This window comes from Mustela putorius, unplaced genomic scaffold (genome assembly GCF_011764305.1).
Source record: "Mustela putorius furo isolate JIRA1106 unplaced genomic scaffold, ASM1176430v1.1 tig00003845_pilon_pilon_pilon, whole genome shotgun sequence".
Lineage (NCBI taxonomy): Eukaryota > Metazoa > Chordata > Mammalia > Carnivora > Mustelidae > Mustela > Mustela putorius.
The window spans coordinates 25486589-25501024 of NW_025421998.1; positions in this window are offsets into that span (position 1 = coordinate 25486589).

Genomic DNA, 14436 nt, shown 5'->3' on the forward strand with positions numbered 1-14436 from the left:
AAGACAAATATCTGTGCAGTTTTCATATTTTTTTCCTACCTTTTTTTTCCTTTCCAGATTATGTATATTTCAATTTGACTAAGTTAAATGCATGGGAATTTAGTGGAAAGATCTTAGTGGAAAAATCTCCATGATTAAAAAAAAAATTGCTGAATTATATTATAATATGTTACTATAAAGACACCCAATATACACACATTATAAAAATGGATCAAACTGTTCATAAAACAGTGTATTGTATATATTTAAAGAATTATGCAATTTCAAACAATAGAAATCAAGTTGTTAATTTGTGATTGTTTCTATGCAATAAAATCAGGAGGAGGGATTTTCTTGATATATCTTTGGATGTTCAAGGAGTATATGTTAATTTTGTAATGTAATAGACTGTATATTAAATGATTGAAATAAAAAGAGAAAAAAGAGAAACTAACAGTTTTGAAAAGAAAACTTTTGGAGCATGCTTTTTTAACATATGGCTTAAAACAAATTAGGGTGTAGGTAAAGACAGAACAAGAAGAAAGGAAAATTTGCCATAACTCAGACAAATAATTGGATTCAAATATTGTATTACTGGTCTATAAATGTGTATTTCTATGTATGCATGTATGTGTGTCACAGTTATTAATTCCTACCCAATCTGATCCCTAGTTTCTGGAGTTCACCACTACCTCTCCATCATTGTTGCTAATGCCTTAAATCAAGGAATGGCAAACTGTTTGAGACAAATGCACAAAAGGAATTTGTTTCAACCAGATATTGTACTTAAAATTTGCACTTAACAATTCATAAAACTTTGACATTTGTTATTTCACTTTTCCCTATAATATTAAAAGGTCTAAAATACTTAGTCTACATTTCCACATAGCATTCACCTACAGGAAATGAAAGATGAGTAGACATCTCTTTTGTAGATATAGCATGTGTTCTCTGTTTTCCATAGTCTTAACTAGCTGTTTCACTTATTTAAGTGAACTGCTTGACCTTGATATTGACTGTTATAAATGTGTCTCTTACTGTTATGACCTCAAAATTGGTCTGAAGTTACTTTGAAGCTGCCAATTTTATTCTGTTTACCAAAGATAATTATGTCACTATTGTGTTTAAATGAGGCACTTAAAAATATCTGCCACAGTTCCTTTGCCATTACTTATTTTCCTTGTAAGTCCCTTACTTTATCTTGAGTTGCTTTTCATTGTTCTCTTTTATACTCCAAATACATACCTTCATGATTCAATGAAGTGAATGTTTACTGAGTACAAACCACATGCCAGGCTCTTAGCTAGGTGCTGTGGATATAAAAAGTTCTTATTGGGGGTTGAAAAATTAAATTATTATTAAGTCTCAATTAAATTGCTCTAGCTGATGATAACAGAGCAGTAAGAAAACCAGCTAACTTTACCCTCAGAGGAGTAAGTCAAAGAAGACTTAATGAGGGTGAGAGGAAATTATATAATAATTAATTGTTGGAGATAAGTTTGGATGTGTACTTGAGGATACAGTAGCCATAATACATAGATTCATTTTCTGTTGAGTTACACCTTATTACACAACTATTCTCTAGCTTAAAAGAAGGAAAACATAAAGATAAAACAACCATTTTTATGTATTTTCAGTTGATGTCATTTAAAAAACTATACAGCATAGCATATTAACATTGAAGCATAAATTTTGAAATATAAATAATTACTAATGATCTTTATTACCATGTCATTCTTTTCTTAAATGTTGGATAATTCTATCCACTAATTTTGGAAATGCCAATATCTTGTAATGAATGCATAATATGCTTATAAAATTCTCAGGGAACAGAAAAAGAAGTGTATTGCTATGTGTATCTGAAATCCCCAATTACTTCAGATTCAGCACTAAGAAGGGAGTGGAGTAATAAGTACTAATGAATTTAAGAGCACCATCTGCTGCTTTATCTTACTATCACATGTTGCTTGGTAAAAATACTATAGATTAAATAAGATTCCAGTCTGTGGAGGAATAAAATAAAACAGAGTCTTGATGTAAGTTTAATGGCAATGTAGTATTTTTTAATTAAGTGAATGTTCTCAAAAATATGGATAAGCTTAAATTTAGATACTTAAAACATGTAGAAAAAGGGAAATTAAGGAATTTGACACTCTATCAGAGCATTCTCAAGTATAAAATATGATTATTTCAGTAAGTCAACGTTACATATTGCAACACAAGATTAGACAGATATATGTACACTTTTCTTTCCTAAGTCAATATATACTTTGCACTTTTTTTTATTACATTTTAAGTTATGCTCTCCAAGTAAAAGAATACCTCAAAGAATGAAGAAGGATCCAAATAAAAGAATACCTCAAAAAATGAAGAAGGATTTTACTATTAAATGTTTTATATATATATTTTTAGAGAATGAGCAATAGCTTTCAGGATAGGCTCTGCCCTCTTCACGGAAGGCCAACTCAGTCCTCAGAATATGCTCTTTTTTTTTCTTGTCTCTCTTGTTATCCTCTCTCTTGTAATCTCTTATATATATTTTTTGTATTTTCAGTTTTGGGCAAGGCTAGCACAGTATGTTTCTAAAAAATACGAATATCTGATTTTTATCATAGCTGACCCAATCATTTTCTAATAAGATGTTTCCAAATTTATGGGAAGGCCAGCACCCCATGTTTCCATACACATGGGTATCTGACTTTTATCATAGCTGATCCATCTATTTTCTATTAAGACTTTCAACTGCCATATTACAATTTGAACTATTAATATTACCTTTTCTCTTTCCAGTAAGCAAGTTGATCTGAAATCTGGACTCCCTTGTTAATGTTTTACTTTGAAAATAACTTTTCTTACTGTCCAAATTTGATCCTCAGCTTTCCTTTATTTTCTTTTTCTGTCCAATCCTTGTACATTATTTTTTCAATTTAAATTCTATTACCCAACATGTAGTAGTACGTCATTAGTTTTTGATTTAATGTTCAATTATTCATTTAGTTGCATAAAAACCCAGTGGTCGGGGCGCCTGGGTGGCTCAGTGGGTTAAGCCGCTGCCTTCGGCTCAGGTCATGATCTCAGGGTCCTGGGATCGAGTCCCGCATCGGGCTCTCTGCTCAGCAGGGAGCCTGCTTCCCTTCCTCTCTCTCTGCCTGCCTCTCCGCCTATTTGTGATTTCTGTCAAATAAATAAATAAAATCTTTAAAAAAAAAAAACCCAGTGGTCATCACATCATGTGCCCTCCTTATTGCCCATCGCTGAGTTACCCCTTCCTCCCACCCACCTCCCTTTCCATGAAATTCTACATATTAAGTCTTTTCCAAAGTGGTATATAGACATGTTTAAGTCCCTCCTATCTTACTTAATACTAAACCAACAAGATAACTCTCCTTTGAACCTGTTCATGCTTCTAATGCCGGTCATACCCCCCCGCCCCCATTTCTAACCAAGCTTCTTAAAGCACAGAGCCTGATGCAGGGTTCATCTCATGAACCTGAGATATTGGTCTGAATCAAAATCAAGAGTGAGATGCTTAAGTGATTGAGTCACCCAGGCGCCCTTCAAACATTCGTGTTTTAAAAAATGATCTTACACATTCTTTGAAAAAGAATCTCATGGCTTCCTTCTACCTGAAACTTTTTTCTGTTGAAGTCCATTCTTCTGTGAAAATGAGGATGTCCAACTGTGTACAAGTAGTGAAGTCGTGATATGTAAGCAGTTTTTCATTAGCTTTGTAGTTTTGAACAAACTTCTTATATAATCTAACCTCAATCTCCAACTCTACAACAGGAGACTGTTAATACTGATGAAATGACTTGTTAACCCAGTGCAGCCCCATCTGGCCATCATATGCTCAAACTCGATTTCCTCTTTCTACCATTACCTGTCAGGACCACACCACTGGCTTATTTGTATCTTTATATTCTCCTAGGAATGGCAATCTCTTTCCATGGTTGCAGCTGTCCTATTAGAATCTTTCAGTAAAACACTATATAAAGAAGAGGAAGGAAATTACATTTTAAGTCTGATTAAAATGCTCTGGTATTTGCAAACATATCATTATATTATATTCTAACAAAATTATGCAATAGTTTAATGATCTTGAAGGAATCTTCAATTGAGCATGATTTTTTGTTCTGAATTAATCTCAGAAAGGAATGTGTAGCTCTGCCTTTTCCTTGCTGCTCTTTCCTATCTGGTTCTTTGCCCCGTGAATTCTAGACACTTTGACCTCCTCTAATTCGCAATTCTGTCTCACCCCTTCAACTCAGGTAGATCACCGAGTTCTGCCTCCCTGTGCTGTAGCATGAAATTCCATACCGAGAGCTCTGACATTATGGGGCTGACCTTTTTTCCCTTTCCTCAGGCATCACTGTCCCGTGCTGCCTGTTGTCCAATGTATCAGACAACAATTGAATCGTGTGTTTTGTCTCGTTCTTTTTTTTTTTTTTAAAGCCAGGTATGTAAAACCAATCTTGGCTATTCCTTCATGAGTGAAGAGAGTTGAAAACTGACATCTTTTAACTATAGCAATTAGCCTAATATAACTGGGGTTCTGATACAGAACAGACTACTATAAATATTACAAGCCCTGATTATGTATAAATGATAAAAATAAGAAAAAAAAACAGAAAGGAGGGTAGAATTTGTGTGACGACTACTCTTGTATTTTATTGCAAGGGTTAAACATCAAATAAACAATATATCAAATAGTAGAGGTTATAAAGGTAACTGCCAAAAAAAATCAATACCATTAAATAAAATTGGAAGGTACAGATGAAAGAGAGGAGGAGTAGTAATTTCATCACTGCTCATAGTAGAGAATTAATCAATAGAAGTTTAAGTGCCTCGTACCTCACAGCTATTAATATAATTACTAAAATGAGTATATAGAACATTTAATTATTAAAATATATATACACAGAAGTTATACAATAAGAGATTGAGGTGAAAAAAACAGTAAAAATTAAAAGCATTACATGAAATATAATGCCAGAACCAAAACCAAATACAATTTCATATCTGTAAATATTGACTGGCTAAAATCATAAATTGAAGGAAAAATCTCTCACTGAATCATAAATTGAAATGTTATGCATTCAAGGGAAAGTTCAGCAAGAACTTGGATCCCATGAACCAAGTTGTTTGTCCAAGGAGTCCTTTATTTACCAGGAGTGGGTGTCTCTTGGGATCCCTGCTGCCTCCAGTGTTTGGCTAGGAGCAGCCCATGGAAGTGTGCCCTGGGCACATACATACCCAGAAACAGATTGCAGGAACTGGGCCCATAGTCAATTATGCTCTCCCAGTTGGAGGTCTGGAGTCCCATTCTCTTTATTGCCATGAAGGAAGCATTCTTTGAGAGACTGAAATAAAAACAAAAGCAAAACCAAAATGCCAAAATACTATTCAATCCTATACAACTGACTCAAATTACCCTCCTGAAACCATGGATCATTTACTGAGGATGTAGTGACCTCTCCTCAAAAATGCCATAGTGACTTGTTATTCCTTTGTGAAATGTTTCACACTTATTTTAAGTATTTATAATGTATGTAGTGAATAATATTGTATTTTATGTAATATAAGTTATAATTTATATTTTGTCATTGGTCCATTAAATTGTCACAGATAAATAGCCAGAATGCACAGACATATAGAAAGGTAGGCTTTGCTTTTATGGGAGAAAAAGTGGAAGTAAATTCATGTTTATTCCAGCTTTCTGTCATATTCCTTGATTCTTCATATTGAGTGATTACTTCATCAATGTTATATGAAGAAAAAAAAGGAAAAAATGGAAAAGAAAATAATTAAAAATCATTGAAAATTTAATGCAACAAAAGTAATGCTATAACAAATTCTTGAAAATTGTATACCTTATTTTCTTTAAAAGCAACAAAATATACTACAACATAAAATGGAACATTCAACCAATGTTTTTAAAAGGCAGAACAATGCAAATTATAGTTCAAATATTGTGGATATATGTGTGTTTCTATAACAGTAGTTCCAAGCTACCACAGAATGGGGTAGAAACACACTACATTGTGGGGATTATGTGTACTTTTTAAAAAAAAATTATTTTTATACTGCAGCAAAAATAATAACAATAATAAAGTAGTAATTTAAGACAAAGGACAAAGTCAAATGAGGCTCTCTGTATATTATAGCAATATGTTCAAATTTTGAATCAAATTTTAATGTAGGCAGAAATCAAATTTTAATGGAATCCACATGGCTTCTGAACAAGTTGAAGTTGACGGTCCTAAATCTTGATTGCTTGGCAGTCTCCCATGAATGAGTTCTTAGGAGAGTTGTAAACAATAAATCTGATTTTAGTGGTAGAGGGGTGCTTAGTAGCCAAATCTTCACAGGGCTGATAACTGATCGCTATCTCTGGCGGAAGTCATAATCTTTCCCTATACATGCTCCCTGTACTTGCAAGGGCACTCTGTTTTCCATGGTGTTTGCTACATTTTCTCCTGTGGGGTAACATTAGCAACTTCTACGTACATGAACTCCACTGTCATCAAATAACACTTCAAATGAAAACTACAGGATCTAGTTTAAGGTAGATCATTTTTCTCTATTAACTCAGTGTGATAAGGTATCATCTTCATCTGTTTTTCTCATCTTTCCATACTTGCCAGTGGTATCCTTAAAAAGTGAGTGGTCACTGTGTCTAAGTACTAAGTACTTTGTTCAGGGTCTTTAAACTCAGAGATCAGCTGAAGGGCTGCTTTCCAAGTTATGCTTTTAAAATATTTAAAACATAGTGTTGCAGTATATTATCCTGGATTAAGAGCCTCCTGATTAATTTTTTTCTCATCTTCTGAGAAGGGCTTAGTAGTAGGGGTGATTTATGGCACCGCATCTGCAATTTAGATGAGTCTGATCATACCTCGTCTTTCATTTTTAATCAAACTGCTTTTCATTGTGCAGAAAATTCTTGGGTGAGTAAAAACAAGGAGTCATGTATTAATTTTTTAGAAATAGTTAATGATTCTTGGAGCCCTTGTGTAATAAATTAGCTAGGTATAGATAAATCAGTAGGAAATCAGTCTCACATTTACATAGATGACAAAGTAATTTGTAAATAAAAACATCTCATTTGTACTCTTGTAATTTTATACCACATATATACATTACTTTTTTCAAAACTAAAGAACTCATTTAAAATTTTTATGCAATCTGAGATGTACCTCTGAAATATTTTTAAGTGATTTTTAAAAATTTTTAATAGTTTTAAATGTACAGAAAAGTTGCAAAGATAATAATAATACTAGGAAGTTTCCAAATATCCTATGCTCAATTTTCCCCATTTTTCTTAAGATTTTATTTATTTATTTGACAGAGAGAGAGAGAGAGATCACAAGTAGGCAGAGAGCCAGGGGGAGAGGGGGAAGCAGGCTCCCTGCTGAGCAGAGAGAGCTTAATGTAGGGCTTGATTCCAGGACCTTGAGACCATGACCTGAGCTGAAGGCAGAAGCTTAACCCACTGAGCCACCCAGGTGCCCCAATTTTCCCCAATTATCTTATATAGTAGGGTACATATATCACAACTAATGAACTGATAGTAATATATTATTAATGAAAGTCCATACTTGATTCAAACTTTCTTTGTTACTACTAATTTTTTTTCTGTTCCAGAATAACATCTAGGATATGACATTAAATTTAGTTGCCACATCCTTGAAAGCATATTTCAACCATGTTTATTTTCTATGTCTATTAAAATAGAATTGTGTATATAATCTAGTTAATTTCAACATTTGGGTGCTTCATTTTAAATAAGAATGTATATAATTTTTTAAATTAATGTTTAAATAATTTTTATTAAAATATATATAGATATGTCATGGGACCAAGTAATAAAATATGGTATCAATCACATCATGATACTGGAATATTTAGAAAGCACAAAGTAACAAAAAAAAGCTCTGTAAACTCCTACTGCCCAGAGGCAGTAACTTAACATCTTATCATAATTTCTACTCTGCTTTTATCTAGCTTATTTTCTTGAAGAACTGACAATCATATTGTTTATGTAAGTTCTTTTCTGCTTTTTCCTACTTAAAATGTAGATTGTTAACAAAAAACATTTTCTTGGTGACAAATGTTCTATTTCTATATAAACCCATATTTTAAAAATGTATTTTCTACTGATAATCATTTAAATTATTTTCAATATTTTTCTCTTTATATATATAACTTCTAAATGAATTAAAAAACACATTATTGAATATGTAATTGACATACAAAATGCTGTGTATATTTAGGATATACAATTTGATGATTTTGTAGATTAGTATATACCCATTAAACCATCCCTTCAGTGTATGCCATAAGCAAATCTATCACCTCCTAAAGTTTCCTCCACCCTCTTTATTTTTTTTTTTTTAATTTTGGTGAGAATACTTAACATTTTTGACAATAAATCTTTATCATGTTTCCAGATTTCTTTAGGGATCATTTATTTCTTTACCATTTACTACTTTCCAAACAGAATTTCAGAGTGTACCAAAAACACCCATAGTGTATTTAATACTAACTCTCCAGTAAAGCATTAGAAAAGATTATCTGAAATAAGTTCCTGCACTAAAAAAAAATGTGAACATTTTAAGGCTTTTGACAAATGTTGACCAAAAAAAAACCTTCCCAATTCTGGGCATTTTCCTTAAAAACATATAGTAGTAGTAGTAGTAGTAGCAGTAGCAGTAATAATTTGATAAATAATAATTTTACCATTCGCGTGCTTGAAATTAACATCGCAATATTTTCAAATATCTCTAGCTATTGCCATTCCTTTTATTTAAACTAGCCATTTATATCCTTCACCCACTTATCTTTTGTGACATTGGGATTTATCATACCAATTTGAGTTAGTTTTAAATAAATTAAAGTTAATAAAATTTTTATCTCGTATATTCTGTATTTATATCCAAATAAATTCAGAGGTTTAGACACATGAGGACATTAAATGTTTATTCAAAATATTAGTATTTTTACCTGCGGTATCTTCTATTGCTTTTAAGGTTAAAATGTATTCACTATTCACTTACCAATAACCATGATGTTTCATTTATTTTCTTTTATCTGTTCTAACAGTCAATATATCATTGGCTATGAGCTCCCTCCAGTTCTTGCCAGGTACGCCGAGAATAGAAGGCTTTGACCCCTCTTTGCCCATGCCTTTCTCAGGGTTGTGTTTGCACCCAGCAACATTGAATGATTAGATAACCTATGCCCCCAGACAAAGATCTGGCTTGTCTTCTGCTGAGCATAAGAGCAGTAAATTCCTTGAGCTCAGTGTTTCTCAGCTGCAAAGAAAACCCACTGAACACACAGTGTCTATCTGGGCCCTTCCACACAAGTCCAGTAGGATTTGGGGGTGAATAAGGAGGATCTATGCAAATAGGATTCTTGTGCTACTTCTTTTATTATATCTAACTCTCTTATATCTTTGATCCTGGAATGCGAGGTCTTCTGCCAGCATCCAAGAAACAGTGACAAGCTAGCTTTCATGAAGAATAACACCCTAGACTTTGAAGGTTTGACAAAATGAAATGCAGACAGACAGAGCTTTCTGAAGGGGAAGAAGGAGGGACTGCGGGAGGGCTGAGTTCGGGGCTATGAGAAGACTTCCTAGGAGTACTTAATATATGCTTTTGTCAACGATGTGAGTGAGATGGAAGAGTAAAGACCCCACTGTCCTACTGTGCATGAGTCTGAGCTGCAAGAGGTGGGATTACAACAAGTTGCCTAAGTGGCTCACTTTTTGTCAGACAGGAGGAGGGATGCTATCATGAAAAGGGGTCAATAAGGGACTCTATAGCTGAAATAAATGCTGCCAGCAGTGAGGATATAGAACTTTAAGTGTATAGAAAACATTAAAACCTTCTTGAACCTGAGTGATCAGAGACCAAAAGCCCCTGGAAACTGCAAATAAATGCAAAATCTAGCTTACTGCAGTGGAGCTGCTCTCCCCATCCATTTGCCCTTACCTGTTTCTCTCTCTCCTGTTTATCCTCATCTCATCTGCTTTAGGCAAAAACCTGGATATGCTGGCACACCTAGGGGAGGAGAAGGACACAAATTGTTATAGCTCTGTTGAATACATGCATCCAAGTCACATTCTATGTGGCTGTGTTGCAGAGTGGATGCTAACAACAAGGGTGGCCAAAGTTCTAAGAACTGCAGGGATGACCCACAGCAGTGAAGGTGGAGAGGGTCTGCAGAAAAGGGTCCCTAGTGTTGAGTGTTTATTAGAGCCTGGAGATCACATGCAAGGAGGAAATGGTGACTCTGAAGCTAGGGACACAAGGAGAAAATTTTTCCCAGCTAATCTCCTCTGGCATCTAGTTCCCCACAGCCTAGTTTTCCCGCCTGTGTGCTTCCCAAGTTCCTGTAGGTGAATAGCAGGATGTCCTAGTGGCTGTGGCTGTAGCTTCCAATAAATGTGTGTTAACCCCTTAGTCTGTGTTCTCCGGGAGGTAACAGACAGGGTTTGGGAAAACTGCAATGAAAAAAGAAAATTAAAGCAATCTCCTTAGTAAAGTCTTTGAGGTTATTCTGTATCCTTACAGTTTCCACTGTTGTATGTATAAGCAGAATGGCTTGTTCTGTCAATGCTCACAAAGTCTAGAGTGAATTCTTCCATTCAAGTGCTCCCCCATATACAGATGTGACCCCTTTCTCTTCCTGTGTATGCTCTAGCAAAAACAAAATAGAATCCAGCATGAAATGGGAAAATTACAGAGTTGGTGATTATTTAGATGACAGTTGCGAACAAAGAGAGGTAATTTCCTTGTACAAGAGTGACACCTGCCTGAAGCAAGTAAATTCCTTTTAAAAAGGTTTGAACAATGGGTCGGGTTGGGGGGAGTGGGTTTCTGTCCTGCTGCAACTTAGCACCTGAAAGTTGGTGATTTGAGACTCCCAGACTGACTATTGTCTTCATTTTAGGGTAAGTCAAATCAGATACCATGACTAATAAGGAAAGGGCCCAGCAAGCCTTGTTAATCAAATAGAAATTATACGACCACCCTTGCCCTGGTGTCATCTTCTTATACGTAAAGTGGTAGCAACTACACTTTCAAGCCCAAGTAGTCCTGGATAACACCAGGTATGACAGGTGACACTGGAGCATGGGATACCTAAGGTTGCTTTTTGGCTCATGGCTGCATAATTATTGGCAATAACAATAATAAATATCAGCAGGTCCCTTGGGTGGGTCTCCATGTGGTAAGACTTCTTTTCTATCACATTCTGTATCTCTTTTTTCAAGACTTCTCGCTAGGCTTAACTCTTGATATATAAACCCAAGTTTTAACAAGTAAAATACTTTTATCTTTAAAAAGAAAATCTAGGAGCACCTGGATGATTCAGTAGGGTAAGCATCTGACTTAATTTCTGCTCAGGTCGTGATTTCAGGGTCTTGGGATCAAGCCCAGCATTGGGTTCTGCATTAAGGACTAAGTCTGCTTCTTCCTCTCCCTCTGCTCTTACCCCACTCACACACTCTCCCTTTCTCAATAAATAAATAATTTTTTAAAAATGAAAACCTATTTTATTCAATCTCCTGTTGCGAATCAGAGCTTAACAATTACTTCTTTTGTTCTACCATGGTATTCATCCTTCTTGGAAGTTTAATCAACCTTTTGTAGAGTAAAGTTAAATCACAGTTATGGAAAACTGCAGAGTAACATGATTTGTGAGGATTGTTTTAAAGGCATGAGTTTTTTCTCCTCTGGTATTATGGTTGATTATAAACAGTGGCCAAAAGAGCGTATGAAGGATTCAGAAGCTCTGAAGAAGGTTTCCTCAGAGTTTATAAACTCCCATGTGTTGGTTAGGGAAGAAAAGAAGAGGGAGCTGGGGCCTCCAGGGACAGAATACCCTAAGAGCCTAAGTCCCAAGAAGCACAATTATTAGGATGCTGAACTTTGAGCAAGCAGTGGAAATGTAAACTTAGTATAGAATCTGTGCAGCATAAAATACCAAATACAGTGGGAAATATAACTTCGTGAAAACTAGTTTACAATATGATAAATAATGAAGTTTTCCTTATCTCTTACCTTTGAAAAAGTAATTCCCAGATTGTTCAAAATCCAAATGAGAGATCTGCACCTATAAAGTAAACTGAATGAAATAAGAAGTGTTTCTTAAACATGTCAGAAACCATAATCTGCAAAATCAGAATTTAGTGGATTTGGCTATTTAAAAACAAAATTTTCCTCTAAGATAAATTTTTCAGATGTGCAGAGACCTGTTAAAAGATACATATAGATTCATGGAAGAGGAAATAAGAATTGCCTGTAAGTGTGATTAATTTATATACTTTAGAGATATTCAACTTCATTAGTAATAAGGAAATGAAAATTTTAAAAAGAGAGAGAGACAGAAATTACTTAATACCCATTGTACAGACAGAGAATTCAATTTTGGATAAGCCAATGTTTATGAGGATGTAAAATGGAAGTATAAACTTGGGAAGCTATCCTAGAGTGCAGTCTGGAATTAAGTGAAATTAAAATTGTCTATATGTTAAGATCCTATAATATATTTCCTGAAAAATATTGTACCCAGAAAAACCTTGCACAGATTCATTAAAGGATACATAGAAAGACATTTTTTTTTTTCAGTCCCATATGTGTTAATTGTAGGCAACATAACTGTTTTATCACTAGGCGAAGAGATAGAACTTGGCAAATGCCTAAGAAAGAATATAATATGGGTACAATATCAGAAGCCTCAATGTGTATTTGTGTGTGTGTGTCTGTTTATCTGTTTATCTATAGAGAGAACACAATATACATGGTTCTTAAGAGAATAATTCTGGGTTTACAATAGCAACAGAATGAAATTTGTACCATAATTTCATTTATGGGAATTAAAATACACACAAAAAACATTGTATATTTTTCAATTAAATATCTATATATTTCACACATCACAGTTGGCTATTATTGTCAGAAGAAGAATAAGAGAACACATTGTGATGGGGAGAAATGGAATTATCGGGCGCCTGGGTGGCTCAGTGGGTTGAGCCGCTGCCTTCCGCTCAGGTCATGATCTCAGAGTCCTGGAATCGAGTCCCGCATCGGGCTCTCTGCTTGGCAGGGAGCCTGCTTCCCTCTCTCTCTCTCTGCCTGCCTCTCCATCTACTTGTGATTTCTCTCTGTCAAATAAATAAATAAAATCTAAAAAAAATATATGAAAAATACCTAGTACAGACAATGACTCTCATTCTCTTGAACCAAGGGTGTGATGAGCTCAACTCCCCACTCTACCTGATATTCACACATGAGAGGGGGGTAAATGCCAGTCAAAAAACTCTCCAAAAACCCCTAAATTTCCAAGAGGCTTGCTAATTAATAGAGGATATTCATGTATTAATTCAAATTATTGGTTAATTTGGGGACTTTGAGATACTTAAACAAGTCAAAGGGGTAAGTTTTTAATATTTCAAAGCATATAATTCTTTTAAAGCTGATAAATGCAATGATCATTAAGTGGCAACTTCTATTTTTACTGAACCCTTGGTTTTTTTTAGAGGATCAGTAGATGAAACTTCAGTACAATCTTTAAACAGGGTAATTTCTTATTGCCTTCTTATCTTGCCTTATTCTTAAGACTTGTTTCAAGAATCCATCATTAAAAAAATCACAATTTTGTAATATTTTATTAAAAACAACCTTGAAACATAATTTAATATAATGCTCCTTTTTGAGTTATTTAAAATTGTTTTTGCTGTATTTAAAATCTGCTTTTATGAGACCTTCATATTTTATTTCTATAAAGAGAGAAATTTCTGTGAAAAGACTGAGACAAAATAGTTTCGTTTCACACAGTACCCTCTAGTGGAATATTGAGCTATTAGAAGAGTTCTGTATGATGGGGGAGACTGTGAAGGCACACATGCAAGTACACACCCCTCACTGAAATTCTACTTGCTCTTCAAATCCTAATTACAGAGAGAATTGGTGGTGGTGGTGGGGGGGAAGAATTCACAAGCTTTTATGTGAAGTGTTGGCTTTAAAGTGAATGTAAGACACCTGATTATATAAAAGAATTCAGTTGTATGTACTGAAGGCAGGGGCTTTTTAAAAATTTTTATTTATTTACTTTAGAGAAACAGAGAGAGCATGAGCAGGGGAAGGGGCAGCAGGTGAGAGAGACAAGCAGACTCCCTGCTGATACAAGGCTTTGATCCCAGAACTCTGAGATCATGACCTGAACCAAAGTCAACTTAACCAACTGAGCCACCCAGGCACCTCTAAAGGCAAGGATTCTAGCAGAAAATTAGGAACTCTCTGAGTGCAAGAAATCTACTATTATAACAGAATGTTGGCACAGAAAGCTTACTGAAACAGTTGGCCTATTTCATATCTAAGAACAAACAATATGTAGATGAGAAAGAGAATCCTAGTGTAGTTAGAAAATTTGGTCCAGGTGGGATAT